Genomic DNA, 15107 nt, shown 5'->3' on the forward strand with positions numbered 1-15107 from the left:
GAACCTGCAGTGTAATAAGAAGGCACAAATAGACCACCTAAGCTTTGGCTGCACCTACAGGAAATGTATATCATAATCTGTGTGAGCATTTTTGAAACCACTACAAGAACAGTGGGTAAATTTCTGAGCTTTTACTACTGAAATGACACAGAAGTTGAAATAAAGGTGAGAAAAAAATCACACACACCACACTTCAACAACTGAAAAGATGGTGAGATTGCTTTTACATGCTAATCAAACAACCCCTAAACAGAATACCCCTCTGGGAATATTTTCTTGACATAAATACCAAGTCATGAAATGTTTTGGGATAGTCGTGAAAAGTTGCACAAAATGAAATAAGGGGACAAAAAGAAATAAAATGGTTTTGAAGAAACAGTTGTAAAGAAATGGCCAGTATCTGTTGAAAGATATTATTGGGAAAAAAAAAGGCTTATGCATTCCTGTTCAGATATCATATATGCAGAATGCAGTCTAGTGGAATTTATTATACCTTCCCCAAATACCTCAAAGAGAAATGTTCGTATGTGAGCTAACTAGCCAAAGCTCCCCTTGGAGAAAGATGTAGACATACCCAGAGGATGTTTCTTCTCACACCTAATTATATATCCATGATAGGCCAGATTAATCACTTTCAAGAAGAGACTGTGATGGAGGTGTCCACAGTAAGCAGCTTCACTAAACACCTCACTAATTTTGCTTAAAGATAAGTGAGAGGAATGCCATCCAAGGTAGCTTTGCATGAATGTTTAATGTAAATTTATTAATTTAAATATTAATAAAACTTAAATATCGATAAAATATTGTACTCATATCTTTGCTACATTTTAGGGATTTTTAAGATGCTGTTCTTTCCTCCTAGCCCATCTATATAATTGTCATCTATATCTATTTAGCATTTAGAAATCCTGTGTATGGATCATATTTAAAGTACTATGTGCTAGCCTCTTTGGTGTTGTAAATTTACACAAAAACATATCCTATTTAATTTGAAATAGTGCAGAAAAAGCTAGATAATGGGAAAAAAGTGTCTCATGTTGAAGCTCAGTTGAAATCTTAGCTCCAAAAGAAACAGCAGAATATTTATCTGCACGACAAGCACTTTGCAGTACACGGTAGCGGTTACCGTGAATTGTGCAGCGAGATCTTAGAAGATGAAAGCTTGTGGCTTGCTGTGAATATACTTGTGGTATTGAGACAACTATTCGTTATTGTACAGCTCAGGTATTTTGTGTAAGTACCTTAAAATCCGGATGTTCACTAGCAAAAGAGATGTGTTTCTCTTTTGCTCTATATAGCTGTCACCTGTAACACATTCTCATAGTGATTTATCACATAATCTTATATCGCCTACCATTCCTGACCAGGACAACAACAATTATGTCTCCAAATATGCATAAAATATCTTAAACAGTGAGGAAGCAATGGTACCTTTGGATTGATTTTTTTATTATAATTTTAAAATATTATAATTCTGAGACTACTTGAGGTAACTCTGTTTCTCCGACACTCTTTCAGTATGAACGATGACATTCCCTGTGCTGGTTCAGCCTGTTTGGAGAAGTAACTTACATCCTCTTGGTAAATAGTACAGTTTCATTCCTCTGTTTCTTTCATATATAAAAGAGGAGGTGGGAGTATGTAAAAGAGAAAATGTTATGAGGAAATGTTAAGAGAAAATATTTTTTTAATTATATCTCTTTTTACTTTTGCTACATTTCCATTGGTTTGAAATACTCACTCTTGATTTATGTTCCAAAGATGAGGCCACCTGGAATATTTTGGAACATCTGCCAATTTATAAGCATTCATCCCATCAGGGCCCATGGATTTATAGATGTCCAGTTTGCTTAAGTATTCCCTGACCTGATCCTCCTCTGCCAAGTATACATCTTAGTAGCATAGAATCATGGAAAGGTTTGCATTGGAAGGGGTCTTTAAAGGCCATCTCAACCAAATCATCTGCAACAAGCAAGAAAATCTTCAACTAGATCAAGTTTCTCAGAGCTCTGCCCAGCCTGACCTGAATGTTTCCAGGGATGGGGCCTGGAATGCCTTACTTGTATCTCATCTGACTCCACCCTCTTTTAGTTCAAAACCTTAACCCTGTCCTATTGCTCCAGATTTCCCCCCAGTCTCTCTCTTGTGGGGGATCTTGTTAACAAAGACTAACACAGATGCTAAAAAATGGTTATTGATTGAATTTCCAACCATTTTCACAAGTTGATGTTTTACTAATTGTTACAGGAACTTTCCATTTGGGAACTTCTGAGTGTTTAGTATATTTCCCTGGGCAGTTCTGGATGTACATAGGCTAATCTATATGCTTACATGTGTTAATTAGCATTCTGCAAGTTTTATCTGGCCATTGCAGAGAATCCCCAGGCTTGCAAAGCTGACCTCCATAGAAAGATGAGCTCTTTTCAGAAACAAGAATAGTCTTCAGGAAAAGTAGAAACTGTCTCCAAAGATGTAGATATGATTGTATCAGACAGTCTTGTAGGCAGGTAAGGTAGAAAGAAGATATTTTAAAAATAATTTTAGATAATATATAGCAATAGGTCATTGCAAGTGCTGGATTGCACTGACCAACCAGGTATCATAATTCAGCAAAATAGTGGTTTTGAGAGTCTCAATGAACCAGCTAACAATGCCATTTTAAAGATCCTTGTCTGACATCCAGGCAGTGACCAACCATCTAGTTTGAAGGATTTAATTTACTGCACAAACACTGACAAAACTATGACAGGATTGCAAGATTTAAACATTGCTTAGATGAATCCCACTGCCACAGCCGCTAGAGACTCCATAGATAGATACGGTACTTGAGTATTGATAGATAGTACTTGAGTTCAGGATTTATGGCAGCAGCAAAACATCCATTCCACTGCCCAAAACATAGGAAACTGAATTGCCAGGAATTCTCTGAAGGCTGTCTTCTTAAATACATAGCCATCTGTCTTGGGTATGCTTGTTTGACATGCGCTGATCTGGCAAATATAACTATTACTACAGAAATTACTGTGATACTACTTTTTCTTGAGGGATGCTAAGTAGCATCCTTATTGGAGATGAACTCTGAGTATCTGAGATCAGCTGTCATGTGATCTTTGAGCCCAATGCATTCATTAGAAGATTACTGATAGAACACAAGGACTGAAAGCAATTTTTTCAGAGCACTATATCATAAGGACTTTTACCTCAATGACTCCAAATCTGATTGCCAACTCTTTCCTGCAGCTAAATCAAGTGATGAAAGTTTTAGAGGAATCTGAGTAAACATGCAAATTTCAGAGCACTCAGAATCGTTGACCTTTAAACAGAGAGGTGTTCTCAATCATAACAAAAGTAGAGCTAATGCCCTATATCATTCTGAATTATCATTAACAGTGCGAAAAGCACTTGCAATACATCAAAAATAGAATAGAGCTCAAGAAAGAAAAAGTACTTCTAAAATTTTATGGCTTCTACATCTTGGTAGCCCATGGAGACATACCTTCTACATTAAGATTTTACCCACTATGTATCTCTTATTTTAAAGAAACTAGGAGAAAATTTAAAAAAAACAAGGAGAAATACTTCAGAAAATGCATTCTGTTTGTTATTTTTATATATTGTGAGCTGCACATGCCTTTGAGGGTTATGAGGCATTGCGAATGGCATAGGGATTTTCTTGAAATTTTCATCAATAGCTTGCTTCTCCCAGCAACAGATGGTTTCATATAGAGATTATACCAGAGAAAGTCAGCAGGATGAAACAGCAAAGAAAAGTTTACTCACCAGAAATAGTACCAAAAACTCAATCTTAAAACCATACATTAGAGTAAATCCTAGTAACATGCATACTGTTCTGATTATTTTGTTAAGTAAATAAAAAGGCCTCAGATACTATATCAGCATCATACTGAGACAACATTTTATACCTAAATTTAAAACCACTACTAATGATATATTTAACAGCACAAGAGAGGATGTATACCCTTGTTTTGCAGCAAAGTTTTTGTGCTTGCAACTAGATAAGCTATTGTATATATAAGGAGCCTTTTACTGGTTTGCTTCCATTTTATCTTCTTAAATTTCTGAGGAAAGCAAGGTACATATGGAAAGAAACAAGGGATAGGATAGATTTGGTTTTACCTCAGTATACCCCAGGACAGTTATAATATGGACAAAGAGCACAAACACTTGCTGGTATTGAGAAAAGCTGAGCTTACTGCAGCAATGATACATGCACAACAAAAATTTAGCTCTGATTTAATATGATCTTAGTTAAGTGTCTTGCATTGTTATTCAATTAAGAAGACAGTGTCACAGAACAGAATCAAATAAAATATAACTTGCTAAGCAGGGAACTAATTAAAGGCACTCTCATCACAGGGGTGCCTGGAGCTAAGGAACAGAGAAAAGCTGGAGAAAGGTCTGGCACAATTTTAAAGCTGCTTTCAGAATACTCCAAGAGCAGTGTAAAATAGTGCATGTTGATCAAAATTGTATCATAAGGATAGTAAATTAACTTCCAGGAAAATAAACAGAAAAAGAGGAAGTTTTCTTTGAAGATATGAGAGCTTGCTGTTATAGCTCAGAGCCATCTAAATTTTATGTTTGAGGGTGTTACATGCCTTATTTCTACATTTGTTCTACACTGGTGTAAAGAATTGTCTTTTTTTTTTTTTTTCCTCATCAGTTTATTGCAATGGTTGCCATCCAGTAAGAACTGGAAAATCCTCAACCTTGTATCCTCCTTTCCATGGCTTTTAAGTGCAATTTATAAGATTATTTCTCAGGGAAAAAAACACCTCCTACCATGTGAAAAGGGCTGCCCCTCACTTCTCCAAGTGTTAGATATCAGTATAATTTGAAGTAATGTTTAATTCCCGTGTTTTCCTTTTTTACCTCTCAGCCTGATTCTATAACCTCTCTTTGCATATGACCATCAGGCTCTGGGATCTTTGTAGGTGAGCTTGCTATCAGTTATTTTTTCTTGTAAAGAGGTTGATAGCAGCTGAATGGTTTTAACTGCTGGACCTGATTACTTGCACTGATGGTCTTACATGAAAGTCATCTTTCAAAAGAGTTGATACTTGAAGCCTTGCAGAATTTAGGTCCCTCTCTTGCATTGATCCCTGCTGAAGTTAAAGGCTTAACTAACTCTGGGAATCTAAGCTCTAAGCCTAAGCCCTCCAAACTGCGGGGCTTAATATGTACACCTCTCCTGGCATTTATGTTGCCTAGTTCAAGCACTGACTATTGTGATGTTTCTTCATGCAGTTTAAAGTTCCTGTTTTACCACATAGGAGCCTACAGATTTTATTTTGAAAACAAACATTTGCCAAAATAAATAAAGGTTCATCTCTGCAACATACTGTAAGCAGTTTCCTTAGATATTGCATAAAAGCACTAGATTCTAGTCCTGTGTGGGGGAGAGAAAGAATTCCTAATCATAGACTCTCTCTCTGTAAGTAACTACTGAAGAAAAGAACTGCTGGTGAGAAGGAATCCAGTGGAAATGCCTAACAATAAAATCAACAAGTGCAGAATTGATGACTTTAAAAGCGCAGGTATCTGTTTAGAAACCTAAAATCAAATCATTAATTTTGAAACTCTTTTGTATCTTTTTAAAAAAGTATAATCATGAAACACATAACAAAAGAAAACAGTTACGAAAGGAAAAATCACCAGGGAACATATATTTTTTATTTCCTAAAAAAAATATTATTGGCTGCCAAGAAGTTTAAATTGGAAATGTATTTTAAAATTGCTAATGATACATTATGTATCCCTATCCTAGTATTCTTTAAATTACGGAGGTATTTAGCTGAATCCCCAAGGTTCCACCATACAATTTTTGTAGTTCAGTATCCCTAAATTAGATTATGCGTGAATTATTAAAATAAATAAGAAAGATTATTTCTAGTTTGCATGGTGTTGTATAACAGAACTTGCTACATACCTTCTTCCTAGTTTTATTCTTCCTAGTCAAACTGGTTTTTTTCTCTTTCAACTAGTGTTATTGTCTTTTACCCATTTTCCTTTTAGAGACTTCTGTGAACTAAATTTTCACTGTATCTGCAAAATTCCCAGAATAAATTAACTGTGAATCTTAGGCATATCTCTCAATTACATGCACCTGTACTGGATCAATTAGCTTGCCTAATTTTTAGCAACAATTAATGGCCCACAAGTGTTCTCCATTAATTAAAATGCTATCATCCTTTTGCGAGTGCACTTCTAATGTGTTCTGCCTTCAGCAGATTTGAGGGTAGCTACTTTTGGATGGACCTTATGGTGTTAATTTGCATTCTGAACTCACTGTCTCTCCCTGAAAACTAATGCTGGATTTTCTTTTTTTCCCCTCATGAAGAACAGTTTTTGTTTTATTAGTTACTGTAAAAACTGCTTTCTGTAAAACTAAATCAGATCTTGTACTGTACCAATTTGTATTTTAAATGAAAGGGTTTTGTTGCAGCTGCTCTTTAATTTTGGTTGTAAAATCAGATTGGACCTCTCTTTAATGTCTTTATTTGACGTCAGTCTACCCAGAAAATAATTTCCTTGCATGGATGTAATGCATAGGCTACTGTAGAATAGTAATTCTTCTAGGTGTTAGAAAAGCATGTTTAAATCATACTTATGTGCTCATGACCTTTCTAAGGCAATGATTTAAGAGAGTTTTGCAGATTAACTGCTTTATTCTGCACTCCCTGAAAACTCTCTGCTTAAAAAGCACCCTGACCATTCTCAATGATTCTGTTTAATGATGCAATTCAACTTTTTTGCAAGGACCATTTTTAAAAAGCCATACTGCTAAGTATGGCTTTATAAATTATTTATAGAGAATTGCTGGGACAATATCTTTCTTGGTGAGTTGCTGGTGCCAGTAACACTGAATTATCCACAGAAATTAAGTCAACAAAACTTATTCTTTTCTTTTTCTCTTCCAGCACCAAACCTAAGTATAAATTCACGCCAGAAGCCATTTTAGATTTTATGCAGAAATATTTTTCATTGCGTCACTGAGTATTTCAAGCAGGCAGAAAAATCTTTCATTACTAGCCATTTAAAATTAGCAATTTTAAATCAGTCAGTTGAGCAATGTGTACAGGTATTTGGTAGGCATTTTTATAATACATAGGCAGCCTAGAGCTAAGAAAAACTGAGAATTATGAAAATAATCATATAATAAGTACACAAATAAAGTTAGCCTACAGCTAAAGAAGATTAACCAAAACAATAAATTGATAGCACAGACCTCCTTATTCTATTTTAAATTATGTCTTTCAGTTGTCCTTTTATTGACCTGTTTTATGATCTTTCCCAGAGACTTCAGTCCAATACGTTATTGACATGAAGGAGAAATTCAGTGGGAGCCTCTTGCACAGAGTTTTCCTGAAATCCCTCCCTATCTGTTGCCATGACAACAGATCCATTCTTTCTGGAGAGGATGCTTCCTCTATTCCCAGAAAAATAATTTCACAGCTTTATTGTTGCAAATATTTGAGTGGGAAGAAGATAAGAAAACCCAGGAAACAACCTGGAAAACAATGGATTCTAAGTGGACTTTCTGAACAAAGGAAGGAACCCCTAGGATTTGAAGCTAGAAGTCACTTTCTATGATAGTTGTATGTTTCTGCACATATAAACATTTGTACGGGATGTTCTAACTACATTTGAAAAAAAACCCCGCCAAAAGTTGGTGCTCCTGATTTTTTGATTTTGAAAAAAAAATTAACTTTTATGCCAGGTTGTTTAGACAACAATTGTTTGTTAGAAGCGCAGTCTGAGAATACTACTTGAGTCAAGTGTCTTAAACTACTAAGCCTATACAAAGTCTATCTAGACCTAGCTGCTAGCCACCTAAATTCTGTTAAATTCTGCAGGGAACAGAAATTAAATAAAATAGCATTTCTTTGCCTTGTCAAAGCATAGCTAGCACAAACCGATTGAATTATATTTTTATTCACATGTAATTACATGACAAAGATAACTGGGGTTAAAAAAAAAGGCAACACAAAATGTCTTCATTATTCTAGCACAAAAAACATCAAGACTGTACATCAGGGAGCACAGAATACTTTTCAAGAATAGGAGTGAAGGTCCTACTTTTTTTTTTCTTTTATGCTGAACCATTTTAGTGTAACCAGACTTTTACCTGAAAATAGAAATAACCTGACATAAACTGAATGAGATTTGGAAATCTCTGCTGGTAAGTAACACAAAAGTAGTCTTGTATGGAGTAATTTTTAAAGATGGTGTAATATTCCTTTCAAGCATATGAATTGCAAACTTGCTTTCAGCTTTGTGACATACTCTGACAAAGATTTGTATTCTTTCCTCACTGCCCCTTTTACTTAAATTTTATAGATTAATTGGAAGTAAAGAATAAATGTATCATGACTTTTTCCTTTTAGTTATGTCTCTAAAATCAGCAGTTTCCATATAGGCGATTAAGTCTTATGGGAAGAAAAACTAGTAATAAATTATGATAAAGTTTCAGGAATATATGGAAGGAAAAATAATATTCTTGACATAATAAACAAAAGTATTATCATTTTCCTAATGAAAAACAGGGAAAAGATAAGCAGTAGAAAATTTTCAGACTCTAAAGAGGAGACTGCTGAATTGTAAAAATTGGAATTATCATTTGTCCTTATTGTGACAAAATCTGTCTTTCTGCCTCAAAATCTGCTCCAGTTTCTGTCCTAAGTGTATGAACCAGAGTAAAATATGCATCCTAATAAGAACTATTTTTGTCTTAAATAATTGTAGTGGAATACCTTAATACATTTCCTAAAAGTAAATTTGTAAAATATATTTCCAATTTACAGAATAAACACTGTCTGCAGATGGTCAGGAGAACCTATTTCACACAGTCAACATTTAGAAGGGAAACAATGTCAAAATAATCAGTTTTGTTAATGCTCAGCAGACTGGTGCTGTATGTGGTTCTGTAATTACACAAAAAAACTTGATTATTCTGAAATCTTAAATGGACTTGGAATGAACATCAAAATTTGCACACAAAATTTACCTGTGAATATAAGACACATCTGAATAAATAAAGACAAGAAAACATAACTTCCCTGGATCCTATTTTAATGGTATTCTGCAGTCTCTTTTATCACTTAGAAACTACTCAGTACTAAGAGAAAACATGTTTAATTAAACTATTTAGAACAATTTACATTATATCCTATTCTAGTTTTAATCTATTTTAACTGAACTCAAAGAAAAGCTAGAGTATAATAGCAGATCAAAAGGTGCTATTTTATAAATACTGGAATAGAGTTTCATACATAATATAGCCATCATGTTTCTCTCCAAAGGAGCTTTTTGCTTTTCTCTGTGTTGCATTTTTGCCTTGTTTAGAGCACTATATGTGCACCAATGACTGCATAATAGAAAAGAAAATTTAGAAATCCTACTAGATTTTATAGTCAGACAGACTACTTTAGTATTTTTTAAACAAATCTGCAAATGTTTCACCCAATTGTGTTTTCAGCACTTCAAAAGATATGGCTCTGTTCCCTTTCTTAGAGTGTAATTGTTCTATATTTCCTTAGCATTTATTGTGACAAAATGTGAAAGCGTTAAACATAATGATTCTTTTTGCTTATGCGTTTGTACCCTTATCCTCCACAACCTAAATAAGGTCATTATATTCAGCTTATCTCTTTTTTATTACACTGACTGCTTCTTTGACAGGAGGAGATATTTTGGTAGGTTTTTGTAGATTATAAAAAAATGACCTTTTAATTTAAAAATATAGTGTTTTCACCACTAAAAGTGTTATTTACCATCTTGGTTTCTTGCTTTCTGCTTTGAAACAAGGCCCTACAACAATTGCACACAGCAGATTTGTGATGTATTAGTCGTTTCAAAGTCATGTACAATCATGCTCACATCACAAGGCATCTCTGCATATATACTGTCTCCAGAGCACAGTGCACTATAGCATGTGGTGGTTTAACACCAGCTGGGAATTAAACTCCAAATAAGCCACTCAACTCCCCCCAGGTCCTGTGCAAGAGTGAACAAAGAGTGGAGACTATGGGCTGAGAGGACAATTTACTGAAAGCAAAGAGCAATGGAATGAGAAATGCACGGAACAGCAGCAATATTAATAAAAAAGTATACAAAACCAGAAGGTGCTTTGCACACCATAAAGATGTTCACCACCTTGACTTAGTTCCCCATGGCTCCTGGGACAAAATCAAGGTGGCAGCTGCACCATGTGACTTCCCAGACAAAGACAAGCAAGCAGTTGCTCCCCACAGTCAACTTTCCCCATCTCCAAGCCCAAGACAACAGAAATCGGTCATTTTACATACATGATCAGGTTGTCCCCAACATTGCCCAGACTGTTTGCTAATTAAAAAAATCCAAACATAGCATGACAATGGAGATTTGGAATGTAATACTTTAGCAAAAAGACAGTAAAATTCATGTTTAATGTCTCCTCTTATTTAAAAGCTTCTCTTTTTTTGTGAAAAATACATATTCTAAACATTCTACAAGTTGCCATGGTATACACTTTAATTCTTATCATAAGTGAAAACAGCTTTTTCTGTCATAAGAAGGTTTTTACTGAAATATTTTAGACTTCTCCACATATGTATTTGCATCTTTAAGGAATTTGGCGAAGCAGCTCAACAAACTCTGTAATGGTCATAGGTGCTGGAATTCCTTGAAATTTGATTTTCAACCAAGATAATTAGAAGATGTCAAGGAAGATAAAAACGTGGGCTGTCTGTTAGCATTCAGATGGCTAAAAGGAAGCTTTGGCTAAAGCTTTGGCTAAACCTTTGGCTAGAGCAGCTTTAGCATGCTTAATGGTTTGGGCTGGCATAAGATAAAATTTTTATAAGCTATATCTGTATCTATATCTATCTATCTATTGCTTACAATGTTTTCTCTCCCAGCATAAGGTCTGTCTCAACTGACAGACGTCTTTTTAGCCTATGAGAGAATTACAGAATCACAAAATGGAAGAAATACAAGTCATAGAAAATATGTTATACAAGTTATACATAGTTGCAACCTGGTGGGTTTGATCAGTTTCTGTGAACAAATACAGCATTTGATTTTCTCAGATAATTAATATTGTATCTGGAGGGTTGCTTAGTAGTAAATGTTGCATTTGAGATACCTAACTTGTTCAGCAGCCTATTGAGAGAGTAAAAAATCTTCCTGCTTTTTCTGATTTTCTGGTATCAGAGGCTGGGAGGCTAAATGATACAGAAACTCTTCCTTTTCATCATATCAGGAGGGTGTGTAATATGGCCAAGTCCTATTCAAGATTTTTCATTTGTCTTCTGAAGATATATTGACATCAGCCATAGACATTTGAGGAGTTTCTTTTGAGCAAACATAAATAGATGAAAAACTAATTCTAACATGTTAGAGCTCAGAACTGCCTTAGGAAAAACCTGTCTAGCTAAATAAGTCATAAGGTTCACATATTTGTAGACACAAGAAGTTAAGATTGGTCTTGATCATGAGAAAATGAAAAAATGGGATAACATCCTGAAATAACAGAAAGATTCTATTTATACATTCATAGCTGAAGACTGAATGTTATTCTACTCAGCAATGCTCACTTTTTTTTTTTTTTTTCCTGTAGTTTAATTTTCAATAGCACCTTAAGGACAAAATTTGATGAAACTTCTTCTCATGTAAAATCATAAAATATGTTTGTTCCTTCTTTTGACCTGCATTATAATCTAGAATTTGGATTTGTATTGAAGGAAAAAGTGAAAAGAATGAACAACACAGTTTTGAGCAAGATTTAATGTACTCTTCATTTTTCTTGGACAGACAGATATTGTAACAACATAATCCATTATGATTTGTTGTAGCAAAACTAGAGGCTTATTGTGATATTAAAGCAAAAATGGCCATTATCTCTCAGGAAAGGAAATAGAAACTCTTTAATGATTGAGTGACAATCTTCACAGTCATTAGGGACACTGATAGGAACATTTTCTCCACGGTATACAGAAAACAGCTATCATATATTAGTATTACCTAATGTCAAATTCTCATTCACCATACTAAAAATACAGCTTTGTAGAGACTAAATTCGCTTCACACAAATATAGGATTCTATTCTTATGCAGTGTTTCATTGAAAGAGATAAACCTCTATTTATAGTCTCTGATTCTCTTCTTTTCACAAGTGGGAAGTATAAACAATCTATAAGATTCAGCAGACCACAGCCACATAGACCTACAAATCCTCAGGGATGTATCTGGGAGAGCACCAGAATTTCTGGTCTGGCAGCAGACCTCTGCCAGGATATGAAACAGACCCATGGGAAGTGCTGTGCAAGGAAAGAGGATGGTATGGGACAGTGCCAGGTTAGGCACAAACTCAAATTCACACCCACAGTAGGGTTCAGATAAACAATGGCAGGAGTGGGAGCCCAAATAATGCCCTCACCTGACTCCACACAGGTCTTTTATTATGGGAAGGCCATCAAAGGCCCATGCCCACAAGCTCAGAGGAGCTCAGCAATGCACAGTTGTAGGCAGGATCATAAAGGATGAACACATTAGGGATTAAGGATTCATAACGGATGAACACCTTGTGCAGACCCCTTCCAGAACTGTCCCATGAGAGTCACCAGCCCTGCTGCCCAGGTCTGAGATGCATCAAGATAAGCCATCAGGAGCAACTGTCTGGATCACCTGTCCGACTAAGTATGGCATGTCTAAGGGTGTGGGACACATTATGGAATGCAGGGGAAGAGCGGTTCATGGTTTCAGAGAACTTACCATGGGATATTTAGGGGAAGAACCAATAGCAGGAAAAGGGAGGGGCTTAGATGATTTGGGGAGGAACAAGTGAGGGAAAATGAAGAACTATGGGGGCAAAAAGGCCAGTTGAATGCAAATACTTTTCTGGTCAGTACAGTTGTCTAGCTGTTGAGACCTGGAAAGTGAGAAACTGGGTAGACTGGAAACCAGGGATATTCACTGGGCAGACTGAGCATTTGAACTCAGTAGACAAAGAGATCCAACTTGTATATACATATATATGCATAAATATATATGCAGACACTTTTTTCCCTTCACTATTTTATCTTCATCCTGTTTAGACAGAGAGGGGAGCAGGATGAAGGTCATTCATGCAGTCAGTGATTGTGTAACTGATGAGTGTGTCCGTCTGTGATCTTTGCCACCACCTCCTTGGGTGTATCTGTAAATACATGTATTAATAAATCTATAGCAACCTTCTAGAATCATAATAAGAGCCCACAATCTAAATACCACAAATAATATTTTTTTTTCTAAAGGGTTAGAATTGTATCAACCTTTGCAGTTTTCAAGGGTTCATTAGATTTATTCTAAAGGAAAGTCCACCAACAGGTTGGAGGTTTTTTCCCCTGTTATGCTCACATATCTCTTTTCGTTTACTTGTTCTTCAAATAGTCTTGGAGATTTTTCTTGGGAAGAGAGGCATAAACAAGATGGGCAGTAAGTCAGAAAAGGTTTCACAGTTTAATGACCAACCTCATTTCCCTCTTCATAAATCTTTACAAGGTTTTAATGTGCTTCTAACTTTATATCTGCATCTTAGTTTAAGAGGCTATTTAGAAGCCTGCAAATATTTTTCACAGTCTAGATTTTTAATGTCTATGTATCTGAACAGCTAATATCACCTTAAATGTTCAGAGTAAGTCTGAAAATATATATGTAGAGTTAATTCTGTTTTTCTCATAGGAGAAAGGACAAAAATGGACATCCAGATTCTTTGCTATACCAGCAAATAAAACATATGCTCTATAGGAAATGATGAATATTACTGAAGAACAATACATTTTTACTTACATGTTTCTCTCTGAGAAACTCCTAAATATGTAACATAACAATATCTTAAACTATGTTATTAAAAGAGAAAAAGAAGGGGAGGTAAGAAAATAAATACGGGGGGGAAAAGGTACTAATGAGTAAAATACTGAATTTGTCTCTTTAATTATGTTAATTTGTTGTTGAAACCTTAATTTTATTATTTTTCTTTTGTTTATTAGGGTTTTTTGTGTTTAGAAGCCCTTTTTATCATGTAATAGATGATGTAAAGGGAAAAGCAAACCGTAAGAGGAAGCCTTTTGGCTTCCACACTAATGGCTGAAAATCTAATGCCAGCATGTTTTTTTTAGGTTTGGTCCTAGATGCACATCTCAATTTCCAAACACAATGTTTGTGAGAAGAATTAATGAAGCTGAACTGCCAGGTTTCTGCCATGGAACACTTCCTGTTTTGTAAATTGAATATATGTTAGGACATCAACCCTCCCTAAAAGACAGCAATAGAAGGTGGACATATCAATCTGTGCTGTAGACAGCAGATTGTCTATGTCATCAACAGATTCCAGTATGGGTATGGACTGGCCAAGGGCAAGGTAGTGTTGCTGGTTGGAGTGCAAGAGAATAGATTATTTCTAATTTCACACCATTGTTTGATCACTAGTCTAATCATTCATTTAACCAGAGCACAGATTCAGTTATTCTCATTCATACTTCTTTATCAAATTAGGTTACATTTGACTTATGTGTTCAAAAGCTTTTGAAGACAGGAGATAGACAGATGAACAGATGTTACTGAAAGTCCTTCTTAAAAAGAAACAAGCTAAAATTATCTCTTCATCACAGTAGCTAACATGATTCATTGCAGTCTTTGAATAGTCAAAGTTAAATTCAGAAATTACATATGTTCAAGAAAATTCAATTTATCTACAATTAGTTTTGGGTCACAGAAGTACAGGACATCACCCCCAACCTCCCACACTGTTCATGTGAAGTTACTGATCACTAAACAGTCCAAACTCATTTCTATGAAGTAGCTGGGAACAAGGAGGCAGTTTGAGTCATTGTCTGTGTAAAATCTCCCTATGTTTTTTTTTGTTTTGTGTTTGGGTTTTTTTTCAATATAAGCAAAAAACACTGGAAAGGTTTCTTGGGAAAATGGGTTTCAACCCTGCTTATTTCAAGAACCAGGGAGAGGAATGCATATTTCTTCATTGTTTCATTTCACCAGTAACATTTTGTCTAATGGGCGCACACACACACACGTGTGCATACGTATGTGCATGCATAAGTAAGTGCATAT

Source organism: Molothrus ater, chromosome 2 (assembly GCF_012460135.2).
Source record: "Molothrus ater isolate BHLD 08-10-18 breed brown headed cowbird chromosome 2, BPBGC_Mater_1.1, whole genome shotgun sequence".
Lineage (NCBI taxonomy): Eukaryota > Metazoa > Chordata > Aves > Passeriformes > Icteridae > Molothrus > Molothrus ater.